At 35.4% G+C, this 13893-nt stretch overlaps 1 protein-coding gene across 8 annotated transcripts in view; it reads right to left on the bottom strand.

The window, feature by feature from the left end:
* Positions 1–13893, bottom strand: part of PACRG (parkin coregulated) — a 211668-nt gene that overhangs the window by 52657 nt on the left and 145118 nt on the right. Inside the window, exon 5 of one of the 8 annotated variants that reach the window (XR_012579539.1) lies at positions 6575–6639. The exons of the other annotated variants lie outside the window; for them this stretch is intronic. The gene's annotated coding sequence lies outside the window, so the exon portion shown is untranslated. The remainder of the gene's footprint in view (positions 1–6574; positions 6640–13893) is intronic. 8 annotated transcript variants of the gene reach the window in all.

Genomic DNA, 13893 nt, shown 5'->3' with positions numbered 1-13893 from the left:
AGCCGGTGCTGGGGGCACCTTTGGCTCCTGTCTTGTCCCAGTCCATGGAGCTGTGCTGCTCTCACTTCTTCCTGCCAGAAGTGCAGGTCCAAAATGAGCACATACTACCAGGGGACTGGCATCTTCCAGGTCACAGGAGGGCAGGGTGGAGAAGACCCCTGCTAGCTGAATACCCAGAGTGAGGTTTTTACCTCCCATCCTAAGCAACTCTAATAATATGATTATCAAAAACATATAATTCGATTTCACAGACTGCTCAAATAAAAGGTTCTTCTTCTGAGTATCTTCTAAGAACTCATGTTTTTGTTAAATGGAACTTGTAATGCTGAAGCTTTTGGTCAGTAAAAGCAGTATTTAGTGGTACCAAAACCTAAAAGAGCCCACTGCAAAAAGCTAGAAGATATCCATTAACAAAACACCTGGATGTTTGTCATTCCTCAGCTCCACCCAGCTTGACTTAAACACCTACAAGGTTTGAATTCCCTGATAACAGAACAGTCAAGCCTTGACTACATAGCTCTTTCATAAGATCTGCCATTGTTGCTCTTTCAGTGTCACATAGCAGCGGGAAGTTCAGTACAGAGAGGTCACAAGATGTTTTGTCACACATCTCGGCTGGCTTTGGGGAGACGCCGTGGAGAGCCAGCCTATGCAACATTCCCTTCATCGCCGGCATTGCTGGAGCAGCACCCTGTGAGATCAGAGAATGCTTAAAGGACTATAAATATGGCAAGAATTCAGAGAGTAGGCAAGCTTTTGAGGCTGCTTCAGGATACAGATGATCATTTAAATGTTACTGAAAAGGCTTGAAAATTAAAGCAACAGTTGCTTTTTAATTGGAGAATCAAGGAATAGCAGATAAAATTAATTTTGTCTTTAATTTCAGAGTATCTACTGATAAAGTGGCAAAACTGCTATTGTTAAAGCATAGGCATGTAAATAGAAATTTTCTGCATTGATGCTTCATCTCTCTGCTTTGTCGGTAACACCTGCCTCTTTTTAGTCCTCGGCATATCTGTCAGTAACTACATAGCACACAAATGCCATGAAGGCATCTGAATTCTGCAAGCTCTCATGGCATTTTGCCTAAGGCTTTGTCTCCCTTTCCTGCAGGGTTAGCTTCCTGGAGCCAGTTTACTTGGCTTTAGTGGTCCCAGTACCTGAACCAGGTTGCTCAGAGAGAGCTCTCAGATGCTTTGTGTAGCAAATATTCCTAACTGTCTGTCAGCCGCTGGCAAGCAAGGTGCTTGCCAAGTGTTTTAATGTACACTTAAAAATCAAATTATTTCTAAATAAAAATATAATTTATTATTAATTTATTTTTATACATGATAAAGACAATTTGAGGTTTTTAATTTTATACCAGTTTATTTCCTCCTTTTCAGTGTGGTGTGAATTATACCACTGAATAGATTAAATTCAGGGTACTGAATGGGTTCCCAGATGACTGCATTTTAGAAGCCATTCAACTGTGTTTCATACAGTAAAGAAAACAATACACATTGAGTGTTAAATCATGATATAAAAGCACCTATAAAACTGACTGCTGAGTTTTTTAAATGGCACTTAAATCCTGATTTATTTCCCTGAATGCATCACTTCTGAGAATCAGACTGAGATAGGTGTCTGGCTACAACTGTAGTTCTTTAACTATACACATTTGCATCTTCACTTGCTCAATGAAGTCCCAGTTTCAATGCTGAAAAATCACTTAGCAATCACAAAAAGTTTGGAAAAGACTGTTGCTCCTGTTGAATAACAGGAACTAGCCTAAGGAGAGCTCTATGGCAATATTACAGTAAATAAACATTCTCTCATAACAGCTGAAAATAACCCTTCACTCAGGCTGAAATAAAGCTGAGAGTATATTTCTCAAATGTGAGCCTAAAGAAGGTATAATAATTGTCCCAAACTAGATGGCTGGAAATTCAAAGATGACTTACTCAGAGAAACCCCAAAGTTTTGAGCTAGCCATGGTCTATTTCTTTTCTCTAAACCCTTTTGGCCATTTCTGTATTTGGATGTGTGTGTTGTGTAAACCAGTTAGTTTCATGTGGTCAAAGCTTGCTTTAGTGTAATAAGGTACTTACGTCTTTAAAAGCTCTGCCCATGCCTGCATGCTTAACACTACTTAATTTTTCAAGACTTTTTTTCATCTGTTTATTCTGTGTATTGTAAAATGATTTGGCTTACAGTGAAGACTTCCTGTTCAGTATGAGCTATGGAGTTCCAGAAAGTTATTATTTAAGGTGTGGAGATAATCACCCAGGGCACAAAAAATCGCAAGGCCAAGACAAATCAAAAAAAAAAAAAAAAAACCAAAAAAACAAAGAAAAGGGGAAAAATTAAAGGATTAGTTTTAAAGAAAAATATGGGCATAAGTTTATATTTAATTCATTCATATTGGAAAGACATAGTCTGTTATGCTTAAAAATTCATATCAAAATTAGATCTTGATTCCTTTTTTTTTTCTTTGGGAAATCTACCCTGGTGATTGGAACTTTCTGCTGAGCCCTGCTCTTATCAGGGGATCTTGAACTGCATACATGGATTGCATTTCTTGGTACCAGTCATGGAGTCCCGCTGCTGCAAACATGCACAAGCACACAAGTGTTTGACACACGAACACAGCTTAGCTTGTGATCCTGCCATCTGTAGTTCAAAGTTAATACCTTTTTCTTTTGAAGCTCATAATGTACGATGGAATTGAGCATCATTTTTTCTCTCTGTGATATCACACGTATGAGCTTCATACTAGAAATGATTGAAAGCTGTGCTGCTTTCCTCAGGTACAGACTGCCTTCAAATCTCTCCAGTCTGAAGCTCAGAAACCAGACCTCACAGAAAGTTATAACAAGCCCTCTTGCATTCTCTTCCTGTCTCCTTTTGAGCTCTGCTCTTTTTTTTTCCCCTTCATCCATGGCACTCTCCTGTATCCATGCATCTTTGTCTGCTACACAGCTGATTTGACCTTGCTTTTGGTCCCTTGTAAATGAATATTAACACTGCACTTGAAGCTCAGGACATTTTCTGGGTGACAATGTTTTTAGCCTTTCTAGTTATAAAAGAGTTAACAGGTCTATTAAAATAACAAAACAAGTTTTAGTGAGCTGAAAACCTATAGTTCCTAAATATGAGAAATTCCTGAAAAGAGACCACTTTAACCACACAATACCCTTTCTTAATAGGGAGTAGGCTACAAAACTCAGTCTGTGGGCTGGGCCAATTGATTGAAGCTGAGAGATCAGACATACTCTTTAAAGATTTCCTTCTCCAGTATCTAAAAGGAGCTACTTGAAAGGATGAACTGAACTCTCACCTGTTTTGAACTATTTTGACTGAAATATCTCTCTTGGTTTACATAAAGCAAGTATAACACTTTATTCCTAGCTGCAGTGGCACAGCATTAGTTACTTGCTATTTGATGTAATTTTGTCAAAATTCTTAAATTGCAAAAGTCATCTGATCTTCTAAAGGGCAATGTTGAAAGATAGGTGAATTAAAAAAAAAAACCAAAACGTCCCAAAATAAACTAAAAATAACCACATCTATGGTTCTTTCGTCTTTCATTCAAATGAACACAAAACCATAAAGACCTACTGCTGTGGCTACTGGCAAATATCTGGATAATCAGTTGTCAAGAAGAGCTCTGCCACACATTCACTTTTCTGACAACTGCAAAGCAAAATTGCTTAGCCCACAATTTAAAAAAAAATTGACAAGAGCTTTTGTACTTCAGTACAAAAGAAAGCAACACATTCCAGTGCTGTACTGAATAGTAACCTGACCATAATCCTACTAATGGAGTCAGCGAACATGAGGATTGCTGACAGAGAACAATAGAAAGAATTTTTTTCCAAGGCATTAATAAAGTCAGAATGTAGTCTTCAACCCTAAAATAAAATGCTTTCAGGATCATGTGTATTCTTAAACCTAAGCAGAGTTTTCACTGATAATCACTGTGTGTATTATTTCAATGTGCTTCTGCTTAAAACACTGATGTACATTGATGCACAGAGCCACAGATGTATACTGGCTGTTAAGCAAAATACCAATAAAGGAAGACCTGAATACTGCACTATGTATCACCTATCTGATGTTTGCCAAAGGAGTCAGAATCATTCCCTCTTAGATAAGCCTTCAACTGCCTTCAATTCCTAATATTTCATTCATGTCTTGGATTTCTGTACACAGGCTTGAGCTAGAGGGTAGTGGGTAGTCTGGCCGAATCAGTAAATTGAGACTCCAGGAGCTAACAGAGTTTGAAATGCTCTCTACAACAGCTAACCCTGACAACCATGAGCTTTACAAAGCCACAGATGTTTGCACCTGTCTAAAGCTTGACAAAGTGTTTCAAAAAAGCAGACATCGAGAACTTAGAGAAAAATTCTGCTTCCATGAATTTTGGGAGAACATTTTCATCTGTAAAAAAATGGTGAACAAAAAACATATGGCCTAAATACAAGGCATAACAGGATATAGTCCAATGTTTATGAAACAGATCAGGGTAGTAGAAGCAATGTATAAGAAATTAGTTTAAATTTTGTTAATAGATCACAAACAAGCTGTAATAAATAACAGAATGGTTTTTAGTGTCTGGTAAACTAGAAGGAGAAACACAGCCTATCCTGATAGTCCCACATTTTAAACTATGCATGCTATGATTATAGTAATAAACAACAGATACTGTGTCTGTACATAGGAAAACAAAGAATGGTTCTTTTTTAGGAACTATCTGTAGGAAGAACATACAATTTAGTCAACAAGCGAGCTGGAATAACCTCTTGTATTCTTTTCAATGACTATAGTTTAGTATTGAGCAGAAGGAATGTTTTTGTTCTTTCCTTGTGCTTTTTCTCTTCTGCCTATCCTCCTCTTCTTTCTGGCATAGCATGGATTTTTTTTCTGTTCTTGCACCTGGTCTGACAAACAGTACCCCCACTATTTGAACATGTTCTAATGCACAGCACTTTTCTTCAGACAGCTGCAAGTGCTGTGCTCTCTGACCAAGAAGGCAAGTCTCTGACCTCCCACTAATGAACACAGGCAATCAGACAGCACATGACAATTCATGTAACAATTTCTTCTAATGTCCATGATGAAAAATGGTACAGCAATCCTAGTCCAGCAATCTAGTCCTGAAATTCCCCTATCAACTTATGACTTTGTAATAAGTATGAGGTAGCTACTGAATTAATTTGCCAAAATGTATTATGTTTCCTTTCTTTCTTTCAGAAAACCTGAAACTCTTAGTGGAAGAAATAAATGAAGTTCAGCCAAAGTGTGTTAAATGCTAGATGGCTTCTGAAGATGAGCAAATGTTAGTTTGGCAATAGGAAAGATATCCTTAGAATAAGTTTCATCGTAACAAACACTTTTCATGTTCTACAGAGAATGTACACTCTCAAAGAAGAAAAACATGGGATAAACATTTTTGCATTTTGGGCCTGAATGTCTCTGTGTACTGTGACAACTTCTATTCATCTTACAGTGAGGAAAACAATTGCTCAGAATAGAAAAGGTAGAAAAAAGTAAAATTTCCAAATTAATACATGATCCAAAGTGCATGTTGTCCAAAGATTGATTTTAACTGAATACACCTGTTTTTTGCATTTAACATTTCCTACAAAAATTCTCATTTTAGTGATTTTATTTCTTTGTGGAATTCTTTTCAAAGCTGTTTTTTCACAGCTACTCTGTTAGTTTTGATGATTCAGATTTACAAAGTATTGAAAGGCAATGTAAACTTTTAATAAGCAATCTGCAATGGAACTATGAAACTTCAGAAACTCATATGGAAATATAGGAGGTTTTGTTGAAAGTGAACATATCACAAGGTAAAGAAATGTTTCTTTGATAGTGTGTTTTACACTTCAATTGTTATGAATGTAAATGCAAGTTTAAGACAATTTAAATCCAGTGTGAGGGAAATGAAACCTTGTAAATAAATTAAATGTAAATTATTTTGAAATGTATTTTCACTGGAAATGAATAGAATCTGAAGAGCAGTAAGTCACAAAACATACATTATACTATTTCCTTCTTTTCAGCTAATACAGGAAAGGTGATCATCTGCTGACAGAAAGTGAGAGCAACATTTCTTGCATTTTCAGATAGGAATTACAGCCCTTAAATGCTAAAGATCTTAAGAACGTTGCAAATGATTTATATGTTTTCTTGGATGCATTTTTTAAAAAGAATATACTTTTATTAGTGTTCTTTTATTTTTAAAGTATATTTGTTGCAGAAAATAAAACTTCTAAACAAAGGGCACATCTACTCAAAATACCATGTTGGATCTGATATATTTTTAAATTGTCAGTTCCTTAGTATCCTTCAGAAATTAAACTATATAAGGAAACCAAAAGGCTTTTTGGACCTCAAACTCCCACAATTACTCCAGTTACTTTTGAAAGTAAAATGTTTTTAAGACTTTACTGTCACCCCATATTTGCACTATAAATTAATCCCAGATCTATCCCAAAAGGTATCTTTGTAGTATTTTTTAACATGTTGAGAATAAAGCTACTTTGGACCAGCATAAAGGGAATATTCCACAGATAAGGTAACTTACTGGAAGTAGTAATCAATGAATGGAGAAGGAGAGGAGCTTCATCAAACATCCAGGTTAACCCACACCTGATTGATTAAGTAAAGAGAGGAAATCTTTAATCTGAGAAGAGTGATGTAGGGTTTTAAATTTTGGAGTAATTTTTTTCAGGGCTTGAATTTCAGAAATTATAATGCAAAAAAAAAAAAGTTAAAAGTTGCTGCTGCTTTCTGGAACTAAATATTGTGCTTCATCCATTAGTCAAACACACTTTTGCACAAAAGTATGATTCTAATAATTAATGAAAACAGCTCATGGTGCCTAAGATTTTAGCTGTGATTTAAATAATCTTACAAATTACCTTTTTTTTTTTTTTCCTGAGAGAAGTTCAAATTTTGAATCAAATTATCCTTTAAAGAAACATGGGAGGATTAGAGCCCCTGTTTCAAAAGCAAAGCCTCAGGAATTCAGGTCTTGAGAACACACTGGCATTCTGATAGGATCAAGTCCTTAGAGCCTACATTTGTCCCTTCTCTGAATAGACTGTTTTTATATTTAATTAAACTATTTATTCATTATGAAATATATAGTTTAGGCAACGTATCAAGTTATGGTTTCTATATCATATGCTTTTCAGCTGTAAAAGTGGACTGATGCACTGAGGGAAAGTAATGGAAGGATAGAAGTTGGGAAGAATGCTTGATGGCAAATGGGCTTAGTTGGTAAAGGCCTATGAATGCCCTTCTATTACTGAAGCATCATGTAGCACTTAAAGTATGTTGATTTAATACACAAAAATTGGAAAGAACAGAGGAAGCACTCTTCTAGATGGTTCCCTCAGTCTAATAGCACTGGAAGGCTTCAGAGTGGCATTGCCAAGTATCTTGATCAAGATTTTTAGGTGGTTCTCTAACGTATATTAACACTGCACATCTACCTGATAATTGTGCAGAGAGGAGCATTTTTTTGCAAGGTTAACTACTATATTCTTCTGTCACCAAGCCACCTGGGATATTGATTTCTCAGAAAAAAATACAGTGGTCATTTTTTCAGATATTTAGTGTGTTGAACCACTGGCTCTGCTATGCTTCTTCCTTCTTTTGCCTTACCCCAGCAATTTTAAGAAGTCAGATACACACTGGTGTCACTGGGCTCTCTGGGAGGTGGACAGCCCTAGAAAACCAGATTTCATGCTATCTGTCTTCAGGAGATTAATGGAATTTCCTGATGTGCAGGTAACAACTTAACAGCACAAAAATAGTATTGCTTCAGATTTTCAGATGTTCTACTGCTGGCAAATTTTGGTTCTAGAAATAAGTACTTGACATTGCAAGATACAATCACTGACCTGCCAACCTAGCTGTGCTTAACTTCTTACAATGACAATGTGTGCTACTTTTTGTAAATTTACTACTTGCATGTAGCACTGGAAGGAATGCATATTTTGGGTGGTTTCTACAGTTTAGCCCAGAAAAATCTTTTCTATAGTGCCAGATGCTGATGACATACACACAAAAATATGAATTAGACTCAAACTCAGTTTTGTTGGTGGTTTTATGCTACAGAAATAATATACAGGACAAATAACATTTTCTTGTAAAAAAATATTAACATACAAAGTATGTGAAAAATGAAAGTAGAAGAAAGCAATATTAGGAAACTCTGATTTACAACCAAACAGAGCTGAAAAGAAATTCTGGTACAATACATGTAACTACAGTGTAATGAATAATCAGCTCATAAAATTTCTGAATTAATTAGCTTTTGTTCTTTAGTCTGTATTTGTCACTGAGTATTCCTCTTTTTTTTTTTTTTGTTCCTGACCTCTAATAGGCTGCCTGCTTTTCACATAAAACAAATGTCTACTTATGGATTTCTAATACATTAAGCAAAGTGAAGTAATTATCTACTGTGGTACATGCCCATCAAAATTAGTCTGACAGTACATTTGGTTTGGTCTAGATATACATCATAGCAGAAAAAAAGGAAATCGATAGAATTGCTAATATGCATTTTGACTAAACTGAGGTAAACATGTAATTAAAACTATAGCTTTTCATTTTTAAAAACCAAAAAAATTCCACCATTATAAACTATGTGGCTTCCATTTATGACATACTGAAATATAGGTCCTGGGAATAAGGAAACCAAAATCAAGTGTAATTCAGCTTTTACATAAAAATTTTTAGCTAAACTCAGTTTTAAATGATGAATGAAAACAGAAAAGTTGCTGATCTATCATAAATATAATCATACTATTTAACTTATTAAACAATGTCATTCTAAATAATTAAAGGATTTTCAGACTCTTGGCATCATAGAATAGATATTTCTGCAGTAAACTGTAGAAACCACCCACTAGCAAAGGATGTACTATTTTAGAGTATTATGAAACAAAATTACTCTATATTGTACCTGTTGTACTTTAGAAGAAATTAAGGGTGGCAGGTATAATAACAACAAACTACTTTAGTGGTTGGAGTACAGAACAAGAGATGGATTTTTGACACAGTCAATAGGCAGGTATATTTATATCAGAGACGCAATTTCTCATATTTAAGTAGGTCAATATTATCTTTTTCAAAATAATTACAGATTACACAGTGAAATACCACAATATTGTCAGAGGGTTATACTACAATCACCACAGCATCACAGTAAAGTGTGATAAAACAGCTCTGATATCTATTACTGAAAAATACAATAAAGGCCGTGAATACCAATTATTATCATTAGCATCTCCAGAATGAAAATTTGGCTAAGCTTTTAAGCTGGAAAATTTCTGCTATGAACTCCTAGAGGTGAGCACAGCTGCTCTCCAGGTTCACAGGGAAATAAACATAGTTGGAAGCACAGGGTGCCCTCAATACCATAGGGGATATTGTTTGCTTCTGATTCAGTGAAGGAATTTTATCCCTTAGCCAACGAAATTTTCCAGTTTCATTGCCTTCTTGTTGGTCATTCAGACTGTGATTTGTAGCTCATGACAGAGACTTTGCCATTTTAATAATGTCTCTTGACATCTTGTTATCTCTGGCTTCATCTGTTCTTCCCAACTCACTCTTTATTCCCACCATCTTCATTCTATCTACTCTGACTTGATCATCTCATACTGTATCAGGCCATTTCATCACACCAGCTTCATAGCAAATCATATTCAGATTCATATTCACTAGTCAGATCATATTCATTAGTAGGAAAACAGCAGGATGAAGCAAGTATTGGACCTGGCCCAAGAGAATGGGAAGGAACATACAACTGCTGGTGGGAGAGAAAGAGGAAACAGAACATAGATTAGCTTGGGCTACTGTGGAACACCAACCACATACAAAAAAGCTAATCCTTCCAGTGCTGATCCTCTAAGATTTCATATATTCTGCTGAATATAAAATTGAAAGTATTTCCAAGAACCATACAGTATTTAAAACTAATTCCATAATAAACAGTAGATTTTTATACAAATATTCAAATGTAAAAACAAAATTCATGTCCTGTTTTAATGATGCCAGTGAACTTAAGAAAGATTACATAGGTACAGACTTAAAGTAATAATTTTTGTCTCCAAAAATAAATTGTCAGAACATGAACAAATATGTGCTACACTTTACCTTTAACCAAACTAGGAGCACTCTAAATATCCACAGAACCACATTCACTGTTCACCTTCAAATCACTATTTAAAATCCTTTTCCATTATGATAAAAACACATGAAAACTTCATATACACAACTGCTAGGGGGCTTTTTTCCTGACTGCTGTTTTCATACCAATGAAAACATATTGGTTTCATACTGGTTTGATGATCTCTTCTGCTTCCCCTCTCCAGGTGTTTTCTTCCCCTGTTAATGGCAGAGTTGCCCTCTAGATTGTGAGGTGTTTGGAGTAAGGACTGTCCCTCTGTAGCATGATTGTACTGTGGGGATCAAGGAGTCCAAGGATCTACAAAACTCTACAGAGGAGACCACTTGATTTCATGAGACCTAAGGCCTGAATATGGCACTTTTCTCTTTATCTATGCTTGAAACATTCTGCAGGAAGGAGTCAGTCAGCATGAAGAAGGATCTCTAGCCACTGATGACATCGGATTATTTGTTACTATTAATCAACCTATCTTTGTTCTGATTCTGTTCATTCCAGCTTTTTTTCTGCTTTATCTCATATTATAGCTCAGTTACAGACATAGCTTTTTCCTATTTCCTGCTCTGTCTTCTTCTTCCACTCATTCTTCTATACGGATTTTTCATTTTTTAATGAAATATTCCCTAAAAATATTTAAGTTCTTTGTAAAGCCTTTGGCTTTATGGGTGATGTAGATCTCCACAACAAAGAAGTAAATACTTATTTATGGGGCGCTAAAAAAGTGCAGTGACAGAAGCAGAAGGAATTTTACAGTCTTGGTGAGGCTAGCTCTTGAATATATGTATTGATCCTATGTCTTGCTAAAAAGACGGGTGAAAAACTGAAAAAGGTATAGCAAAGCATCACAAGGTCAGAGAAAACACTACAGAGTTGTGAGTGTTCCTAAGTGCAACACTTCCAAAGTGTTTCAGCTATTTAGAAAGAAAAAAGTAACTTGTGCAAAAGTAACAGTACAAAAATATCTTCATGGGAATAAAATACTATCTACTAAAATTTTCTTTGATTTTATGAAGAGGGATATCACTAAAACAAAATGCTGAGCACCAAAGTCAAATTCAAATGCAAATTGAAAGCTCAATTGAGATTAGACATGCAATTTCAACAACAAGAACATCTGGCTGCTGGAAGAAATGCAAACCAAACAGGGCTTCAAACAAGGTGTGGTTGCTTTTGTGGAAGTCAAAATTCAGTCAACCTTTGAGCTCTCCTTTTTTTCAATAAGAGGCACGTTTTCTTCAAACACACATTATCAGGCATCAACATCGGCATTGATGGTCTGCTTATCTTTTTGGCTTTGAAATCTATGTATCTCCTGATGTTCAGCCACTCCATGGCCTCAGTTCTACCAATCTTGCCTGTGTGCTCTCTTAATTTCCAAGTTATTGTGCAACGGTTGGCTGTTTATTATAGATTCTTTTGTAGTACTGAGTAAAAATATAATTAACTCTTCTGAAGCCTCAATACCTCCGTTCAATTCTGTGGCAAAGCAGAAAGATTACTTACCTCTTATTGCTTAGTTTCTATAGAACGTACTAAGCATTGATACTTTAGGAACTTTGTTGCTTGCTAAGGTTTTGGGATCTGGATCACTAGCAAAAATAGACTCTTCACATCACAATGAATATAATAACTACAAATTTTGTGATGAAATTCAAGAGAACTTCGAAATACAAGTCTAGGTTATTTCAGGACATTTGGTGCATCACTCCCACAGGAAAAAAAAAATGCAGATTGTGACTGCATTAATGAAACAAACAGAGCTAGAGCATGGGCAAGCACTGCTCCAGTACTTCCCATAGTGTTTAATCATTAGCAGGCTTCCAAGCACAAATGCTGAGCCACTAGAAAACAGGCTCAGGACATTTTATTTGCTAATAGAGACATAGCCATAGAATCTAAAGCTATAAATACATGATAATTTCCTCCCCTAAGAACTGGGTTAAAATATTTCTTTAATAAATCTATCCAGTTCTATCTTAAAGGCCATTGTAGAATCCTGAATACGATACATAAATTCTTCCAGGGCATAATAACTACACTGGCAACTGAAACTTTAAGTTGAGTTGGAAGCTAGCAACTTTTAGTCTTTGGCAACTGTGTTAACCCTCTGTTGGCAAAATTAAGAGCTACCAAGAGCTTATATAATTTTTTTATCATGACTAGCTGTCTGTGTCAAATTAATAAGTTCTTCCTCAATTGCTTCTGTAGTTTATAAAGGACAAAACTGAAAACTGTAAATTTCATGTTCCAGGACATCTTTTTTCTAATTCTTTGAAATCTTTCCAATATTTCATGTTCTTCTTGAAGTGTGAATATCAGCTTTAAACACAGCACTATCACAATAATTTTAATGAGATGTGCACAGACATGTTCTATTTCTACTTGATAGTCCTTCTCTCATAAACATTGTATTATGCCCTTTGACTGTACACAGCACTGAGAATTCCTGTTGAGGCAGCGATCTTCAATGACCTTCGTTTCAAAGTTTACTACACTGTACCTGCCTATATCAAAACAAATCGATTACTATATGGGGATTAAGGGAAGTTTCAATTTGTTTTAATTTTTTCATACCAAACTTTACCTGCAAAGGTTTTGTAACATTATTTGTGTGATCAACCACACCATACAGAAAGCAGAATACAATTCCCTCTGAGAGATCCCTTCTCTTGGGGCCATTGGTATCTTAGAAATGAGTGCATTTTGATATCTGCTTCTGAGGCTCTTCCTAATACACCCAGTAAATTGATTAATTCCATGTATTACACTTCAGTGTCATACATTGTCAAAACAAATCAATTGAAAGATCCATGTACACCATGTCAACACACATCATTAAATGGCCTGTTATAACAGTCTTATATTAATTGCTGGAGTTCACCTGTTCTGTTTATTCTAGTTTTCATTTGTCAAACCATCTTTCCATGGAATAATAGAATAAAATAATTTGTATTATTTTGGATATGCTAGTTGTAAATCTGCAGTAACAGATGCATTAAAAATGTGGTTAAGATTAATTCTGTTGATTTTAAATAGGTTAAAAAAATTATATATATATATTTCTCCCTAACCCAAATTAATTATTGAATATTTGTGAATGTTTTCTGTGATTCAGTGAAAATATTCAAAGTTAGAAGGATTTTCATAGGACTGATTAAAATACCACAGAACAAAACTGTGGCATAATATGCTACCTTGGGTTTCTTTAGCTTCAAGTACTTAAAACTTCATAAATATGTTATTTACAATATATGTGAATATTGATTAAAATATTCCAGAAAAACTGTGACTAATTAGCAACATGAAGTATTTCTATACTCTTTATCCATATTTCTCCCTACTTACCTTAAAACTTGTGAGAAAACAAAACATGTACAGAATTATGCTACATTTATGGCCAAGTACGCACTCTTCCCTTACTCCCACCAGTGTCACATATTCCAGCCCCCTTTGCTACTTGTCAGATGCGTCACTTGCCCTCAGTCTGGTCCCTGATGTTCTAAAGTGCTGTATGATAGTAGATGTGTATATACAGAGAGACACATGTACACACAGGCATCCTAAAACACACCCATGCACCTATATACTTGCCATCACAAGAAACACTTTTCTATAAATTCGGATTGTTTACTTGAACTCATGCGTGCAAATTTGTTACAGGTTAATGATTTCTAAACTGGGGAATGAATCATAGTCATGATGCT

This window comes from Zonotrichia albicollis, chromosome 3, assembly GCF_047830755.1.
Source record: "Zonotrichia albicollis isolate bZonAlb1 chromosome 3, bZonAlb1.hap1, whole genome shotgun sequence".
NCBI classification, from domain to species: domain Eukaryota; kingdom Metazoa; phylum Chordata; class Aves; order Passeriformes; family Passerellidae; genus Zonotrichia; species Zonotrichia albicollis.
This window is presented reverse-complemented; position numbering and strand designations above follow the sequence as displayed.